This window comes from Cupressus sempervirens, chromosome 4 (genome assembly GCF_028749045.1).
Source record: "Cupressus sempervirens isolate cs-2001-9-10 chromosome 4, ASM2874904v1, whole genome shotgun sequence".
In the NCBI taxonomy this organism is placed as follows: domain Eukaryota; kingdom Viridiplantae; phylum Streptophyta; class Pinopsida; order Cupressales; family Cupressaceae; genus Cupressus; species Cupressus sempervirens.
The window spans coordinates 288,194,857-288,214,769 of record NC_143121.1 but is presented as its reverse complement, the minus strand read 5'-3'; positions in this window follow the sequence as shown (position 1 = coordinate 288,214,769).

Sequence of the window (19,913 nt, the reverse complement as noted above, 5' to 3'; positions counted from 1 at the left end):
ATGCCAATGTATGCCTAATCAAAAAACCTTTTTTATTGCAGTGAAAAAGTTACGGGTTCCATCCCCAACGTTGGTTTACCCTCTGACCAAGGGTTTTCTATGATATCAAAATTATCGTTTTATGTGTGAATTTTCTTTTATAATTTTTAATTTAATTTTGTGCATATGGATTGATTATGTTTAAATGGTTGAGCTATCTAGTAGATCTGGATTATCAGAACAAGACTGTTATAGATTATCAGTTAAAAGTAAAATTTTCTAATTGTAGTCTAAGTATTGATTCACCCCTGCCCCCCTCAATACTTAACCTTTCCTACCTATAATTAACATTTGGTTTCAAAGATAAGTTCTCTTGGAAGAATTTCAACAACTTGAGAGTAGATCTAGAAAATGGAAAGGTACACAAAGGAAAGACAACTTGAAGAAGCCCTAGACAAAGTCATAACTCGAAATGATGAATAAAAGAAGAAACTAAAAGTATCATTTTTTAGAGTAAAGCATTAATTTAATTATATTAATTAAATTAACATTACTCCCTTCTTAATATTTCACTTTCATGTACTTGCATTAGTCATTTAATGATTAAATTAATTATTAAATGCCTTTTAGCCTATTAGGGTTTCCTATTAGTTTATTTGATCTCCTTCTATAAGGATTGATCTATTGTATTTTTCTTCATTCCTTTTGGTTGATAATATAGTCTTAGATATAATCAGAGTAAAACTCTTGTATTTTTCTTCTCTCTACTTCTTTATGATAGGTTTTTGCATGCAGGTTTCTTAGGCTTCGAAGATTTTTTTTTAATCAAATCAGAAATGGTATTAGAGTTAGATCTACTATATCTTGTTTGTGTTTGAAGGAAAAGAGGAATGAGGATTTGACATAATAGATCTAGTATTTTTCAAGTATTTCTTGTAGAAATAGGGGGTTTCTAAAATTCAATGCACTTTGAGTCCAAACAGACATCACAGTTGGATTTAGAGCACATCAAAACCCCCCTTTCCATATAAAGAACTTCAATTTTGGATGATGTTGACTGGGGAGGCAATTTTTTTTTTGCATACTAGGGCTACACAACCCTCGACATGCAAAATAAGTGATTTTTTAAAAAAAACTTTATAAAAAGTGCGACCAATATTAAAAAGGTTGCCAATCACACACTACTAGTAGAGGCTATGCCTCCCAAAATGTTGCATGATCTCCTTTGTGACCAATCTCCATTGACTGACCTCATCCACCACTGCTCTGCTAGCCAAACCTGCCATTGAGCCACTAGTGAAAGTGGTTAGTCATATTGCAGCCTAGGGGGCTATTTTTTAACCATAATAGGGTACCCAAGCCTTTTTTTGTGATATCATGAGCATACAAAGGCATTCTTTGGTAAATGAGAGACTGTCAGCAAGTTGATTCCAAGACAAGCGCATTGGCGTAGATTTTTTTTAAAAATATGGTACCTATTTTTACTATTGAAGTCTGACAATTTTTTTTCATTTAAGAGGACATAACTTGCTCATTTTTGCTCTATTTGTTTATCTGAAAGAAGCACCCAAAATATCTTCTTGAGAACTACCCAAATTCTCTAATATTTTTTATCAATATTTTATTAAGGTAGACATGATCTCCCATTGAAGTATTTTTTGAGCTCTCTTTCCTATATTTTCTTACCAAGTGTTGAGGTTTCATTGTTTGTATTGTGGGGGGTATTTTTCTTACTTTCTATTATTTATATTAGAAACCCAACATCAAAAACACAAAACAAAAAACCCCTTCTACATCTTCTATCTAGTTATAAAAGATCATGTTAATAATAATAAAAATTCAAAGAATTGAGGCACCACTTACAACATGAGAGATTCCTCTTTAGTTGAGATTCTTACTGTGCATAACTACCATCCCTAAAAAGGTTGTATGAATCACCTTCTTAGATCATGAGGGTTATGGTCTTGTTTGGATGAGGTTAAGCCTTAGTTGACATTCCCTTTTGAGGTTATGCAACATGGGAACAACATGGATCAAGCTATGGGATTTTTATCATTGCATGTTATAGATAGTCTTCTCTATCATCTTGATGGTTTTACTATTCCTTGCGAGATTTTGACCAAGTTTGAGAGGTTTTTTAGCACTATTAATGAGTTTAGAGCACTTTAGATTGACCCAGAGTTGACATCATTTGTACTATATTTATTTCCCACTAATAAGGAATTTCTAATGAAGTTCAAATAGTAGAGATCTTTGCTTTAAGGTTGTGGGAAGAACAAGACTAATAATGAGTGTATTTACCTGATTTTGTTTATCTTTGAGGGAACTTTCATATTTTCTCCTCTACTTTTCACTCCAATATGGATGCCTTGGGTCCCAAATTCCAAATTCCCACTTTTGAGGTGTTCTATTATTGGTTGACGAGGGAGTAGGCCAAGCTTACATAGTTGGATTCTCTCACAAGATTGAAGAACTAGACATTGGTTTCTTAGATATCTAAGAGGAAGTAGATGCAGAAATATAAGCCTAAATTAGATTGAATAGGTAGTGAGAATTCCTTCAAGCTACCTTAGAAATTAGATAACAAGAAACCCTCTCCTAAAGGAGAATCTTCTAATTCTAGTGAGTCTTCCTCCAAGGCTAAGAAGTACATAGTTGACCCTTGCAATTTTTGTGGCAAGGAAGGGCATCCAATTTCCAAGTGTTGGAAATGACTTGAGAGTCCTAAGGAAGCCATGTAATAACATAGTATTACTTCTTTGAAGCCACCTCTTTCTCCTCCAAGGAAAGAACATGTTCTTTTTGCATGAGTTGTTTTTGTTACTGCTACATGGATCCTTGATTTTGGTGCTTCACACCATATGATACACTCTCTTGATTTGGTTACCTCACTTGCTCACACTACAACTACACTTATTACAGTTGGTGACTCAGCACAACTTACAGGTTCAGGTTCAGGCACTATTTCATTGGATGATGGTTCTCTATAGGATGTTCTTTTGGTTCCTACCATCTTTATGAAGCTCATCTCTATTTACCAAATTTTTCATTTTGGATCTGGTGAAAATTTTAAATTTTCCCCATATGATGTGGTTATACGAGATCTCCATGATCTTGATTTGGTTGTGGCTTCTAGGAGTGTTGATTTAGAGTCTCAGTTATACAGGTTTGATGGCTTTGAGAGCTCCAATTCTATATGTGTTTCTCTTGTTGCTCATGTAGAGACAATGAGCAAGCTTTGGCATGAGCATTTTGGCCATACTAATTACAAATATCTCCAATAGATGAGTACACATGACTTAGTGATTGGGTTGATTCAGATCTCTTGTACTGATAGTGTTTGTCAAGGTTGTGCTCTTGAAGAACATCATCGAGATCCTTTTTTGATAGGTAGAAACTCATGTGGTAAGGAACCATTGGAGTTGATACATAGTAATATTATGTCATTTCCCACTCCTTTTTTTGGTGCTCATTATGTGCTCACCTTCATTGATGACTTCTTCAAATGCACATGGGTGTCTTTTTTGAAGTACAAGTTTGATGTCTTTAATTAATTTTAGATCTTTAAGACATTTGTGGAGAAGTAGTCTACTCTTTCTATTAGGTAGATACACACTAACAATGGGGGGAATATGTGAATATGTCTTTCCATGATTTTTGTAGTAAGCATGGTATATTACATTAGATGAAAGTTCCGCATACTCCATAGTAGAATGGAGTTTCTGAGAGAAAGAACACGACATTGTGGGAGATGGCCAATTGTATGATTTAGTCTTAAGATATGAAACCTTATATCTAGGCATAGGTAGTGAATTATGCCAAGCCTAATATTTCTACATTTAGAGTTTTTGGTAGTGAGGCTTGGGCATTTATTTCAGATGCTCAGAGGAAAGCCATGGAGAGGAAGATATGTCCACTAATATTTATTGGCTAGTGTGAGGATATGAAAGTGTACATGTTTTTTGATCTTGATTCCAAAGGTCTTGATTTGGCAAGATGCCTAGTTTGATGAGCAATATCCTTAGATGGAGCTTCCATCACTAGCTTCTCCCTCACTACCTAGTATTTCCTCTTTTCCTCAAGATTATATATCCTCTGATGATTATTTAAATGATAATCCACCTTCCCCACCTCCTCCATATATTCAACATGTGCCAAAGTGGGCTCATGATATTATTAGTGCAACTGGCCCTTTGGCAGGTGATCCTTTAGATACTCATCACACTCGTGCTCAAACATCTAGTACTAGTCTTTTGATTCATGCCATTTTAGATGATCCTCATATATTTTCACAAGAAACATGGTACCCTAAGTGGGATAGGGCTATGGATTATGAGTACTCTTCTTTGATGAAGAATCATGCTTGGGATCTTTGTCATCTTTTGAAAGGAAGAAAGATAGTTCGGTGCAAGTGGGTGTACAAAATAAAGTATATTACAGATGGTTCTATTGATAGGTATAAGCCATTTATTGTTGTAAAGGGCTTCTCATAGGTGGAGGGTATTTATTACTCTAAGACCTTTTCTCCTATTGTTAAGATGAATTCTATTCACCTTCTCCTCTCGCTTTCAACTTCTCAAGGATGGAAAGTATACCGAATGGATGTAAAGAATGTCTTCTTGTATGGGGATCTACATGAAGAGATCTATATGGAGTAGTCTCAAGGTTTTTTTTAGGAATCTTCTATTGTGTGTAGACTTAGGAGGTCATTATATTGTCTCAAACAAGCCCCTTAGGCTTGGTATGAGAAGATACTCTTTTTTTGCTTGCATCACAATACACTCATTATCATTTTGATCCTATAGAAAACATTCAATGTCATGGGGATGATCATTTTGATACTTGTGTTATATGTCAATTATCTCATTATTATAACTAGTTCTTCCTTCATGATTCAGATTGTTCAATGAAACTTGAGAGAGTAGTTTGAGATGACCGATCTTGGACTTCTGCATTAACTTTTGGGCCTGAAAGTTATTCATTCTTCAGATGGGATTTCCATACTCCAACAAAAGTATGCTCTTGGTATGCTTTAGAGGTTCAACATTCTTTATTGCAAGCTTGCTCCCACACCTTTTTGGTCAAGTGTTGTTTATCTACTACTTGCTCTACTCTTATAATGGATTACACATTATACCCAATTTATGGGCATTTTTTTGTAGTTGACTAACACATGTCCCAATATTTGTTTTTTGGTTGTCCTTATCTCTCGATTCTCACATAATCCTTGTGAGAGTCATTGGAAACATTCCAAACATATCTTGAGGTACATTCAGAGTGCTACTTATTATGGAATTCACTACACATCAGGAGACCCTCACATTATTGGTTTCACAGATTCATATTAGGTTTGTAAAACTAATGATCAAAAGTCTACTTATGGATTTTTTTTGTCTTGTCTTTGGTCCCATCACATGGTCTTGCAAGAAGTATGCATCTCTTGCATTATCATCTATAAAGGTAGGGTACTAAGAAGTTGTACTAGCTAGTCAAAAGGTGTTATGGCTTTGGCACTTGATGACAACATTTGGTTTTCCTCTTGATAGTCCCATTATTCTTTGGTGTGACAATAAAAGTGCCACCCATATTTCATGCAACCCATTTGAGCATTAGTAGACCAAGCACATTGAGATCCATATGCATTTCATTAGGAAATTAATTCAGGATGGTTATCTTAGCTTGGAGTACATTCTTACTTTAGAGCAAGTTGTTGACATCTTCACTAAGCCTTTGCATCTGTGTGGTATCTTCAATTGAATTCTATGTTTGGGGTGAAGGAAGTTATCATTGGGGGGTCTCTTTAAGGCCTTCTTTCCTTTCTTTTTCAACTTTTAGCTTATTTCTATCTCTTTTTGGAGTAGGGTTTTTCCCATGTGGTTTTCCCTATTTCTCTATTTTATAGAGATTTGGTTGTGATTGGGTACCTCATTAAGTCATGTTGTCAGGACCCAAATTTTCATTCAACATTGTAGTTCCTTTGCTTTCTTCTTGTATTTTTTGTAGTTGCATTGTCACTCATCTTAAGGGGGGTGTTATAGTAAAGTATTAATTAAATTTACTCCCTTCTTAAGATTTCACTTCTTGAATTTTCATTAGTCATTTAATAATTTAATTAATTATTAAATGCCTTTTTACCTATTAGGTTTTTTGATCTCCTTCTATAAGGATTGATCTATTTTACTTTTTCATTCATTCCTTTTGGCTAATAATACAATCTTGGATATTGTTAGAGAAAAACTCTTGTATTTTTCTTCTCTCTACTTCTTTCTTACAGGTTTTTGCATATAAGCTTCTTGGGCTTAGAAGATTTAGAAGTCTTGAATATCTAGAAGAACTTTCATAGAATAGTTCAATTTCAAAAGGAATTGATGTTGCAATAGCTAATTTATTAGGAAAAAACACTATCCTTGAAGAAAACTTACAACAAGGAAACAAGGAACTTGAAAGTCAAGCCCTAAGGATGACTGCAATACTAGACAAAATGAAGATCATTGAAGGTGAAAAATGGAAAATAGAAACCAATAAGAAAAGATGGAAAAAATGAATTAAATATAAAGACAACACAATCATTCAAATCCAACAAGAAAACAATACACTAAATGGATACATAAGTGACACAAATCAAGATAATAAACAATTCATTAATGAAAATGAAAAATAGAAGAAAGATGTGGAAGATCTGACAAACTAACTAAAGATAAAACAATAATTTAATAAGAAGCTTACGAAGTTTGACCTAATCATGAAAAAAATTGATGAAAAATTAAAATGACAACAAAGATTAGGAGATATAACTGGACTTGGTTATACTGATAACAAAAAAATCAAACTCAATGAATCATCTGAAACTGGTAAAAAAAAGACATATCAACTAGGAAACAATTGACATAAGGAACCTATATGCTCTCATTTTGTTAAACCAAGACATACAACTAAAATGTGTAGAAGTAAATAGTCAAATGTTTCATTGAAAGAATCTTTTAATGGCCTCTTCTATAACTATTAAAAGTTAGGTCACAACACAAAATATTTCACAATGAGATCACTAAGAACATCTATGGGAATAAGCTTTGTGGGTCATTGTTATAAGTGCAATTTATTTGGTCATAAGACTAAATATTGTAGGAATAAAGCTCCATCAACAAGGAAGTCATGAAACACACAATGTAATAACTACAAAAAGAGAGGACATATGACAAGAGAATGTTGATATAGGAGTACAAGTATAAATACACAAAGTTCATGTTATGTGTACCAAAAATATGGTCATATCGTACAAACTTGTAGATACCAACAAATGATGAATAAGAGTCAAATGAGCACTGTGAAATTGAGAAGTAACATAAAACAAGTATGGGTAAAGAAGGAAGAGAAGAATCAAATCAATAAAAAAGTGCCTAATTCAAGTCAAGAACATATATCATCAAACTAAAATGAGAGGAGTATTTCTTAGGGATAGCTAATAATGATAAAACCCTATTACATCCTTGACAAGGTAATGGAGAGTAAAGAAAATGGAGTACAACACTATCAAAAAAGAAAAGAAAAAGGTTAAACCCTATCGGATTGAAGCTTATCTAGAAAGTTACTATTGTAAATGCATTAATTTCTTAGTTTACCATTTTCTTTTTTTTTGGGTTATAAATACATGCGATGCTAATTCATTTGACACCTTGCTTTCTAACGAAATTTCTAAGTGTAAAAAGTGAAAATCTAAAGCAATCTACTTAGTGTGTTACTAAGAAAAAGTAATTTAAGCTATCATGTGCCCTAGAAGTCATAGTAGATATACTTTTCTTAACATAAATTGTTTGAAGTAATTATGAGAGAAAATGGTATCCATGAACAAGAATCTTCTTATTTTTAGCATCATGAAACACCAAAACCTAAAGTCAAAGTCTATCCTATAGATTCAAGTGTACGAGATGACACTAGAGCTCTCTCATCATTACCACCAAGGGTAATATTGACTAAAGATAGTAATTCTTTCATTCACAATAAGATTGTAGTTTTAGGTAATCTAGGGATTGAACAAATGTATAAAAAGGAGATATGTGTGGATGGAGTAGTGAAAGACATATACAAGCACCTCAAAACTCAAGGCCCCATTCACTTGGTGCATATGCCTAAAGTTTTTTTTGATGAATGGATTAGATTTGTATTCAGTAGAGTAGATGATGGAGCACTATAGTTTGATTTGGATGGACCATTAAATATCACAAGGGATATTGTCAACATAGTTATGGGTTTGTTAGTGCAAGGAAAGAAATGTCCATTAAGGGTTAGCAACATGACTAAACTAAGACAAATAACCAAGATAACAACAAATAAAAGAACAATGGTGATAGACAAAGTGAAGCATGTAGGAACAAGGTTCATTTAATGATGATTGGATACAAAGTTTATCAGTCCAGTCACCCCAACAATGTGTTAGGTACTACAATATGGACTGCACATGAAATCATGACATAGGGTGAATCATACAACCTTGTAGGTATAGTTGTAAATAAATTAAATGTAAATATGGAAATATTGAAAAAGGATCAAGAACAAGATATAAATTTCATACTTTACTTATATGTATATTCTTCTATATTAATAACTTTTTCCCCAGTATAAGAAATGTACAATGGAATGAAAATGGACCTGTTATATATCATATTAACGAACATATTGAGTAACTAGGTGATGTATTCAAGAAATTTATGTGGATCTACTTTAAAGAATTCTAACTAAAAATGCAAGCACATTACCATATACCAAGAGAAGTGGTCAAAATGTATAAGGATACTCTATGATTTATTGTTGACACTAATTATTGCAGGACACAACTAATGGAGCTAAGAAATTTTGGGTTCCTTATTTGGACTATAAAGTATCAAAAGATGAATTGGTCAATTATGTTGATCATATATTGAGCCTTCTAAAGAAGACTTCAGTGAAATTATTTGGGATTTAAGAAGAAGTTTTCTCAAGCAAAGCTTCTGAGGCCCCAAGTGTCAAAAGGGGGAAAAAGATAAAGAGGACATATGGAGTAGCACATGATGCATTGAGCATCTTATCGGTACACAAGCTCACATAGGCTATGTCTATACTTCAGCTGGCTATACTAGAAAAGAAGGGAAAAGGAAAAGAAGTATAATCTATGAGTGAAGCTATTATAATTTCAGAGGAGAAGGAATAAAGTAGTAAAGAAGAATTTGAGGAAAGTACTTAGGAGGAAGCTATAGAATGAAGATTCATAAAGACTGATAAAGGTATTCTAAAGGAAGAAAACACAACATGTGGCTATGGGAAGGAGAATTATGACTAGGAGTTAAGTACAGACTCTACCACCTAGGAATAAATCTGAATGAACTTTAAAGGAAGTTAGTTCATGGGGAAGAAATCAGGATGAAGAATGTATAAGATTATTACTAATCTTAGGAAACTTGCCAAATTTATTACAAAAATAGGGTTAGTTGGTAAGATGGACACTTAATCATTTACAAAGATGATAGAACAAGACAAGAGGATGATTGCAGATTTAATCATAAAACATTTCAAGGAATCTTGCAAATATTCTAAAGATATAAAGGACATTGTACCACATGAGTTATATACTACTTTATTGGCTAGATGGAATTAAATAAGTATGAGGGTAAAACAATTGAGAAATTAAGTATTAGAGGAATTATGACCTAATTTATCTATCAACGATATAGAAGTCTAGATGATCAAATATCGAGAAGCTTTTAGAACTAAGGTATTAACAACTATGGTATCAGTAGACGAAGAACCCATTTTACTATAGAATATCAAGGAGATTTGGTTAGAATAAATTCAAAGAGAGAGAAATGAAGCATTTGAACAAGGAGATACATCTAATGTTAATGATATATTTTTAATAAGTGAATTACTTGGAGCCACCGACACAAGAACTGATAAGACATCAAAGAAGGAGAAAGTCACAGTAGTAGATATTGTAGATAGGAAAAAATGAATTAGAAGAGGAAGACAATCAAGTGAAGTGAGTAGAAACCCAAAAAAAGTTGACAATCTCCGCTAATATTGAATATATGCAAGAGGATATGTCTGACAAGGCTATATTTAGCCAATCTATAATACAATAGATAAGTAGTACTAATCAATTTGATCTAACTACTCAATCATTAATATCAACCTAGGAAGTAGTAAAGGTTATGAGCACACATGAGGGGAAAAAATTGATCCCAACATCAACACCAAAAGCATCAATAGTTATAGAAGGCACCACTAGTGAATAATAATATATTGGAGAAGCACAGAGCCATCCTAAAGATACAAACACTTGGGAACTCAAGAAAAGGATAAGCACACTGAAAAGCAAGCAAAAAGTTCATCACAATGAAAACTATAGTAATACAAGGAACAATTGACAAGGATAAGGATCTATAAAAAGATGAAGATAGAGATAAAGACAAGAAGAAAGACCATGAAAAGAGTGCAAAATTGACAAAAGTCAAAGGCAAGGGGAAAGAAAAAGAAGAAGAAGAAGAAGAAGAAGTTGGTGATGATCCACCAAGTGATAATCCCCGATTCAACATACTAAAGCAATCACCTCTGACATTGAATAAGAAGGAAAATACATTTTTCAAAAGAGAATTTGATTATAATATGGAAATTAATGAGCCAAGATCAAAGAGAAATAAAAAACAAGTTCTTCAAAATACATTAAGAATGTTCGAGAATCTCATGCCAAAAGTTACATCAAATAAGGAGAAAGCAATATGGAGACAATTAAAAGTATACTCGGATAAAATGGAAGAAGCAAGAAGCAATCTAGAAGGAGAAATATAAAAGGAAGTCACAAGAAAATTGGAGGAACATAATAGGAATAATTTGATAATCAAGCTTACAACTTTAAAAGGGAAGCTACAAGAGTCTATAAATGGATTAAAATAAAATTTAACACTGCATTAAGTGAATATACTACTTTGTGCAGTTTTGACACATTTACTTCAGATATCGACAATAGGCTTATCAGAGTTCAGAATGAATGACTGAGTTATATCGAGAGTCTAGACTCATCTATCAATATAGTTCAACATGCATTGAAGTTGAAAGATGTTATTACAAGAGAAGGAGAAATATTGTTAGAACAAGACAAACTAATTGCTAAAATCTTGGAATTATAAGGAACGATTAGTTTACATATTGATGTAATGAAGTAGAGCTTATCATAAGCACAAAAAAGTATATAAATGCTAGAGGAAACAACAATAATAAGAATGGAGAACATGGAAACATAATTTAAGAAGCATAATTTGACAATTAAAGCATTAAGAAGAACATGAGATACATTGGTACAACTTATTAACTCAAAGTATACAACTGTATCATCTTAAAATGGAAGCACTTCCATGTTAAGAGTGTTTAGCCTCTGAGAAAGTGGCCTAGGTCATGTCAAGCACCTTGAATGGGTCTTTGCATGGATCTAGATATTTCCCCCTATTTTTCTTCTCTATCACTATTTCTAGCCTATTTCTGATAAACTGCTCTGTGAAATTGAGGACTTTGGCCTCTGGGTCAAGGATGACCTTTTGGGTCAAGGTCAACCTTGACCCTAACCTAGGTCAAGAATGACCTCAACCCTAACCTAGGGTGGGGATGACCTCATCCTTGATCTCAGCTCCTATTTTTAATTTTTGGGAGTTTTAGAATCTTAGGCTTTGAAAAGTTTCTTTTCTCGCTTTCGAGTGAGCTATTTCAAGTTTCAAAATGGTAGATTCTTAAATTACATTTAATTTAGGTCTATTCCTAGGGATTAAGGTTAAATGGAATTTAATACTCCTATGTCAACCTTCTCTAGGAGTTAGTGTTGTAGATCTCTATATAAGGAAGCTTTCTTCCCCCATTTTGACATCTATTTTCTATCCACTTCCTATGAGTGAAGTTATTATCTACTTTACATCCAAGCGTATCTGATTGTTATGAGTGCATTCATCTACATGAAGTGTAGTTTATTCAATCATTCAAGTGATCAATCATCCCATTCATCAAGGAGATCCATTGTTAGCTATTCAAGGATTCAATCTCTTGGAGCCCTCTTGTTGAAGATTTCATCCATATTCATGCAAGCCTTCTTCTATGAAAAGATACATTAAAGATTGGTATTGAAGATCTAATGACATTGATTTGAGACATTCTACATCTATTTCTATATATGTTTGGAGCATTCGTACTTGTGGATTCAAGGATTCAAATCCTCCACAAGGATTTCCACATAAGCAAGGTGAATAGTTCCATTTACTTTGTTTATGCATATTATAATTTCAATTATATTTCAAGCTTAATTCCAAAGTGGAGTTTGACTAAGGCAAACTCCCCATCCAAAAAACAAACCATTTTTCTTGTAGATACAAGAGTGGAACAATGAATTGAAGAGCATATTTGGATACCCTTTTTGTCAAACTTGCGAGATCCATGAACAAATTTTTTGTTAGAGTAGTATAGGTCAAGGTTGATTTTTTAGGGTACAATTATGCCCAAGGGTAGATTTTTCCCCACCAAAATGTCAAGGTCAACCTCCCTTCAAAAAGGAAAAATATTTCTAGATTTTCTCTGTCTCAAAATTTCTAGTCCAAAAAAGATTGCAAATTTTTTAGAAACTACATAGTGACATCAGAAAATAGCATTTTCTAGATTCAAGGTTAGTATTTATCTTTTATTTATTTAAGGATTTAGGTACATACTCCCCCACAATAGGAAGATCATATAACCCCCTTTCTCCCTATTTTCCATCACTTGATCCATTTCTACATTGAACACTTTCTTGTGCTTAATCAATTTGGATCATTCCTTTTCGAAATTAGGGTGGAGAAGAGGTTTCCATTTTCTTCCTATTCAACAACTATCAGAAGTAAATGGTAAATTGTTTATTGAAGTTTTCACTACACATTTTTTATTTTTTCACATTTATTGGCATTGACTACCATAAATAAAAAGGGGGAGAGATATTTCAAAAGAAAAAACTAAAGAAAATTGATGAGATATATAGAGGTTATGGAAAAATAAAAAGATGGAAAGGATTACACGCAAGTAGATACAAAAGACATTGGACCATAAAACGCAAGGGAGTATAGGTACATGTATAGAAGATATAGAGAAGAAAAGATACAATCTTTCTTTTGTCATCAATGCCAAAGGGGGAGATTGTTGGAGATTTGATGAACAGTTTGTCATTGATGTCAAAATTACTAAGTTATAGTTACTATCAGAGTAAAGGAGAAGTCACTAGTGGAAATGGTACATAAGGTATTATTGAAGAATGTTTATCAGAGGAGATCAAGTGGAAAGTTTATCAGAATACTTATGAAGGAATTTAAAGTTGATCTAACCATAAGATCTATGGTCAAAATTAAGGTTAGGGTTATTTATCACAATGATTTAAGGAAGTCAAAAAAAAAGTGAGAAGGAATGAGAGACTGTGAACAAGAAAAGTGAATTGATTAACTGAGAAGGAAAGGAATAGGTTGCTTTGAAAAGCTTAAGAAGAAGCATAATATAGGTCAAGTTACTATGTATATTACCTAACCAATTTTTGCAAGATTTAAAAAGTCTCTTATAGGACTGTTGAGTTTGTTTGTAAACTCACATTAAAGCCTCTAACTGTGTGAATGCCTAGATAGGTAGGATAAAATCTCTTGATAGAGTAGTCTTAATAGGATAATGATACAATTAGTAATGTATCCATCACTTTGAATAGATTGAGTTTCTCATAAGGAAATATCAATGTATGCCCAATCAACAAACCTATTTAACTAAAGCGAAAAAGTTGTGGGTTCCATCCCCACCATTTATTGTGTTATGTGTGAATTTTATTTAATGGTTTTTTATTTACTTTTGTGTGTATGGATTGATTATGTCTAAATGGTTGAGCTATTAGGTAGATCTAGATTATTGAAATAAGATTGTTATAGATTATTGGTTAAAAGTAAAATTTTCTAATTTTAGTCTAAGTATTGATTCACCCCACCCCCCTTAGCAGTTAACCTTCCCTACCTATAATTAACACAATCAAGCTAGTAAATAGCAATATCTCTTCTTCTTGTACATCCTCTTGGATAGTTCCTATAATGGGGGATAGTATGCATTGTAGCTCAAAGAGCATAGAGGGTATCTTATGTTGTGATCATGTTGATCATATGTAGTTTTTCCTGTGTCTAACTTGTATAGCCCATAGTTGAACTTGTTGTGATGTCAAATGATGTCTAAGTAACCCATAATGTTTTAGGAGTATTTTTTAGAGTATCATCCAAATATACCATGTAATTATGTGAATCTAACATCTTTTGTAGAATGGGTGAAATATTTGCTAGAAAATATACTATTGTATCTTTTTATCTTCCAAGTTCCTTTCTATGGCACTCAATGAGTTGTGTGAGCTTATCCTTTTGTTTTCTTAAGCCAATTTATCAATTTGATCCATTAATATCTTCAGTATTGAGTATTCAATAGTGTTGACTTATGAGATCAACATTAATATCATACTCATCATCAATAACTAGTTCTTTGATTACTTCTCATACTTTGATCAATGTTTATGCTCGTTCCTACTTTTGGTGAGATTGAGTTATTTATTTGAATTTTTGAACCAATTTATGATGGTCATTGAGATCTTCACTTCTCATCTTCGTTACCCTTCCATAAATCCTATCTAGCTCTTCCTATTTTTTGATAAGGTCTTTTGCTACTTGAGTGTTTTCTTAAACAATGCTACTTCATCTTCTAAGCTTGAAGATGATGATGATGGGGATGGTAACCTTCACCTTTTCCTCATATTTTCCCTCCTTTGTTTTGGTTTTTCCTTTTCCAATTAGAGTTTCCTCTTCGTGGGTTGGGGCTTAATTGAGCTCCAAGACTTTCGGGTGATGCCAATAGTCATTGTTGACTTGTCTAGAGTAGCATGCATGACTAGTGGATCAGCTTCCTATTGTATAACTCTTTATATAGGTTTTTATTGGATTGCTTATGTGATGTCCTATTTTGGACCCTCCTTATATTTTCCAACTTTATCTCCTTGAGATGTCAACACATCTATTACATCTTTGTCCACTTCTTCCATATCTTTTTTTAGCAAGTCTATGTCTTCTTTTTGATTTTTTGTTAGTATACTAAGTTGAGTAGTACCTTTATCCTTTCATTTCTCCTACTATGTCATGCATTATTTGGCTAAATAAGCTACCTATGGTAGCTCCATTTTCTTGTTAGCCTCTATTTGTTCTAATGTTCCTAAAGTAGTTTGTAGATTAATCAGCTTTAGTGATTTCTCCCTTTTTGGCATAACTCCATTGCTAGTGGTTTCATATTCTACTCTTTTTGGTGATGTAAGAGGTATGAAGTCAATGGGTATATTTTTAGGTTCTGCAATGTATCCTTATTCTTGAGTTTCTCTATTGGATCCAATGAGATTATTTTTCTTCTTCTTTTCTTGTAATTGAATGCCCTTACCTTTTGGATCTACTAGAGTTTGAGCTTTGGCTTGCTCACTTTTCATTTATAGAAATATATTTCCATTTCCTCTTCTATAGTCTTCCAACACTTTATTTCATCCTCAAATGTTTCTTTCTCTCTACCTATTCTAATCAATGCAACATTTTCCTAAGTGCAAAAATCTTCAAAGTAAGCTTTCACATAAATTTTCCTTTCAGATGGGGTATATTCTAGCCTAACCTTGGTCAATGCATCATCTTGGACTACTTTGAGTCTTGCAACTCCATCTTGAAAACTCTTCCAAATGATATGCACTAATGTATTTCATTTTTCACCATTGCAAGTGTCTTACTGTAAGTCCTCATACTGGGTAGAATAACACCAATAACACCATTACGATCTTTCTCACTCATACGTGGATATCTATACTATATTATGTTGTAGTTTCCATTATGAACTATATAATTTATTATATCCTCAATTAAAAGTGGAGGGTGTTGGTGTTTTAAAATGCACTAAAACTACTAAGCAACAAAATGCTTAATACCAAGATGATATTGCCCACACAATCTAAAGACCAGCCAATTCTTGTTTAACAATTGCATGTGCAAAGCATTTGGACCCAACTTCAACAAAACCAAAGGTGGTTTTCTAATCTTCTAGCTCTGCAAAACTAGGGTGGGTATACCCAGGGATGATTCAAGACTAGGGAACTATATGAGGATTATTTTTAGTTTCATTCTTTTTCTCATCTCAAATCCTCAAATACATACATAATTCATAACAATTTGCTAAATACATCCCATATAATAGATATTGCCAAAATTTCTTCTATAGATCTGCAGATGTTCTTTGACAATAGTGGCTAACTAAGGCTAAAACATTCCATGCAGACAAGTACTGGCTAGCCTTTGAAGATCTACAGGAAATACAAGTAAAATTTGATTTGATGCCGCATTTTGATAACCATTTATGATATATTTCTCCTTTAGCTGAATCAATTTGATCAGTGCCTAATCCATTGTGGTTTAGAGTCTATAGCAAATTCTTAGATCTAATTCGTTGCCTTACAAGAAATCCTATCAGCAACTCTTATCAAAATTCATCATTCAAAATCCTTTCCATTACTGAAGAAACCTCATCGCATTCATCAAAGCTTTTATTTAATCCTTTGAATTAACAGCAGTGATAAATAGATATACAACCTAACTAGATTGCATTCAATTGCACAAGCCTTTACTTACACAATATTAAGATAACCAAGTAATTGGAAGGAGACAAGATTCAAAAAATAATAATATGGGAATAGTTCACAATTTGTATTCATTTTCTTTGAAAATGGAATATCATTACAATAAACTCAGAATGACCTTCAAAAAGAAACACAATTCATTCTATACTCATGTATTCTCAGAGAATTGACAGAGAAAATACATCATGGATTTGCTTTCAAAAAATTGGACCAAAGACAGACTAAGGATATTACTTAGAAAAATAGAATTTAGACCATTCTTTAGCCTTGGAATCTCACTTAAATAGTGTGAAACGCAACAAGCTTCAGGCTAAAAAAAAGTGACATGTTTCTTCTAAAAGATACTGACAAATGTCTGCCATAAAAGACAAAAGAAAACAACAGAAAAGCTATTACATCGAACATTCCTTGGTGGGTCCCTTTCTGTTATGCTTCTCAATTGTTGAAACAAAAGAATATGATCTGATTCTTCATTTATTCTTCATCCTCGGAGTAAGTGGCCATAAGGTTAAAAAGTGATGTATCATCTTCAACTACCTACAAACTTACTTTGATCTGGGGATTTTCCATGTCTTCATTACTAATTATGAGGGTAACCTTTACTTTTGCATCTTCCTCCTCATCATCTTCTGACATTTGTACTAAAAACTGATTTTTCCACTCATTATAAATAGCATCATCTAGCCAATTAAAATTTAGAGCCTCTCTTTGTATAATCACTAAAGAATTTGCCAATTCCTCTAAATCATCAAGCTCTTTTCTGATGGCATTATAGAATAACTGTATCTTTACCAACTCTTCATTTGTTCTTGACCAAAACTAGTGGCCAGTTTCATTCATGATATTCTTGATCCTTTCATGAAATATTTCATCTAACTCTTTTTTCCACTTTTCTTTTTCCTTTATTGTGTCAACAGATTCTAAAGCACAAGGAAATAAAATGAAAATTTCAGCAATATATTTGGAAAAACAATGTGTTAATATTTTTTGCAAAGAATCCCTCTTATCACCAAAATCTCCTAGCTTATTTAATAAATCAAAAAATTTCTCTACTTGATGACAAGGCATTTGGACAGCAGATATACACATGAATGTGATATCATTGTTTCTCTCCCTCCACTTCTGTACTAGAGGAGTTAATTTAACCTCACCTCTGCTCAACTCATTCATGAGAGCTGTAACTCTTGTCAACTAATCAAAGAAAGTTGACCATTGTATTTTATCCCTTAAATACATAACACCCTGCTTCAATTTTCCTTCATATTGATTCTTTAATTCTACTAGCAACTCATGTAATTTGGTTTTTTCTTCTTCAAAGTCCTCTGCAGTATAGAATTGAGGCCTTTCAGGGGCGTCTGGTATTTCAACAATAGGGGTTGCTCCAACAAGTGATTGTCAAGGGTAGGTAATCCTAGGTGCACTGGATTCTCCTACTTTTCTCTTCCCAAGTATCTTCTCCATTTGAGACATTTTGTTTTCTAGTGACTGTATCTGTATTCCCCTTTCCTCATATGCTTTTAAAAATTCTTCAAATCTAGCATTGAGTTGGGTAAATCTATCCTCTTCCTTGCTAGATACAACACCATCAAATTTTAGCACTTCTAAGGCCATCCCCATTATTTGCTTGCTGCTTACTTCACTAGCCCTGTATACTATCAATGTACCCGTATGTTCTATAGTAGAGATTTCTTGCATCCTAGTTTTATCCCTTTCCTCAATTGACCAAATTACAAGGGCTTGGTGATCATCACTCAATTTAACTCCTCTATGAGCTTGTAAAATTTCTTCTTCAATTTGTAACTGGACATCCTTTTGTTTTCTTATTGAATAAAAAACCATAGCATTCACAGTATCCCATTTAGGTAAGATAAGAACTCCTGAATGTTTAACTAATTGCCTCCTGACCTCAGGTGTAAATTGGGAAAAATCATTCAAAAATTTAGATTTCACCTCTTCTTTGATAACAGAGTCTAGTTTATCTGGTTGCTCTGCTTTTATTTTGTTACAAGTATTTTCAAAATTGCCTATATTCAGCCTCCACAAAAATTGTGCAAATGCTTTAGACTTCAAAAAGTTTTCATCATTTACAAACCTCTCAGAGGCTTGGGCAACTATAGGATCAATTTCCTTACCTTTATAGTCAGCAACAGTAAGCTCCAAGGAAGGTGCAGGGGGTTTTTGTTGTATATGAGCAAATGTTAGTATGCTAATAGAAACCAAATTTAAATAAAGCTTCTACAAACTAAACAAAATTCATAAACTTCAAGATAGACTAAGATGAGCTCTTAATTGAGAATATGAGCCATTAATGGGCTCTCTCAAAGAGAAGCTCTCTTGTTGAGTAGCTTTGTCTAAATAGATAGCATGTATGCTTCAAAAAGGGCTTCAAATGGAGTTGGAATTTGGGTGTGAGTGTATGGTTTTGATGTAGAATGGCTTCTCAAAATGGCATTATGACTTTACTTCATGGATTGTGTTGTTTTGCAAAGGGGAAGGATCCAATTTATAGGCAAGAGGCTTGAGGGATTGAGGGCTAAGATGCACGGATGGGAAAAAGCTCATGGAGGGCTCAGATTGTATGAGAGGAGAGCACATGGATTGTGCTTCCTTACAGCCAATCAAAGAGTGACACATGTCACATGGTGAGAGGATGGAGGAAAGGGGAAGGATGAGTCAACAAAGGAGGCTCAAGGGATAAAATCTTCATAAAGACCCTCATAATGACTTGTAAGAGCAATAAAAGGGCTTGGAAGAGTCATTTATGGCCTAGTGGGCTTCATAAAGTTTTATGGTTGAGATATTTGGAGGGAGATGAGAGAAATTTCGACTTGGGCTTGATTATGAAGGTTTTAAGCTTTCTTAGGCTAGTGCAAATGATTAGAGGATGGATTAGGATGGTTTAGGATTAGCTTAGGGATAGGCAAGTGGATGGCATTAAATGAGGGTGGGTGAAGGAGGAGATATTTGTTAACTTTGGCTTGAGTTAGTAAGTCTTAACCCATTTTTAAGGAATGTGACAAGGTTAGGAGGGGATTAGGATTAGGTTTAAAGACATCTTCTAGAAGAGTCTAGACTTTGGATGAGGATAAAGACTTTCTAGAATAGTCTAGAATTTCCTAGGATGAGGATGAAGACTTTCTAGAAGAGTCTAGAACTTCTTAGGATGAGGATAAATTAGATTTTTAGGAAATAAATAAAGTTTTATTTATTTCAAGGGTTTGGGTTGAGG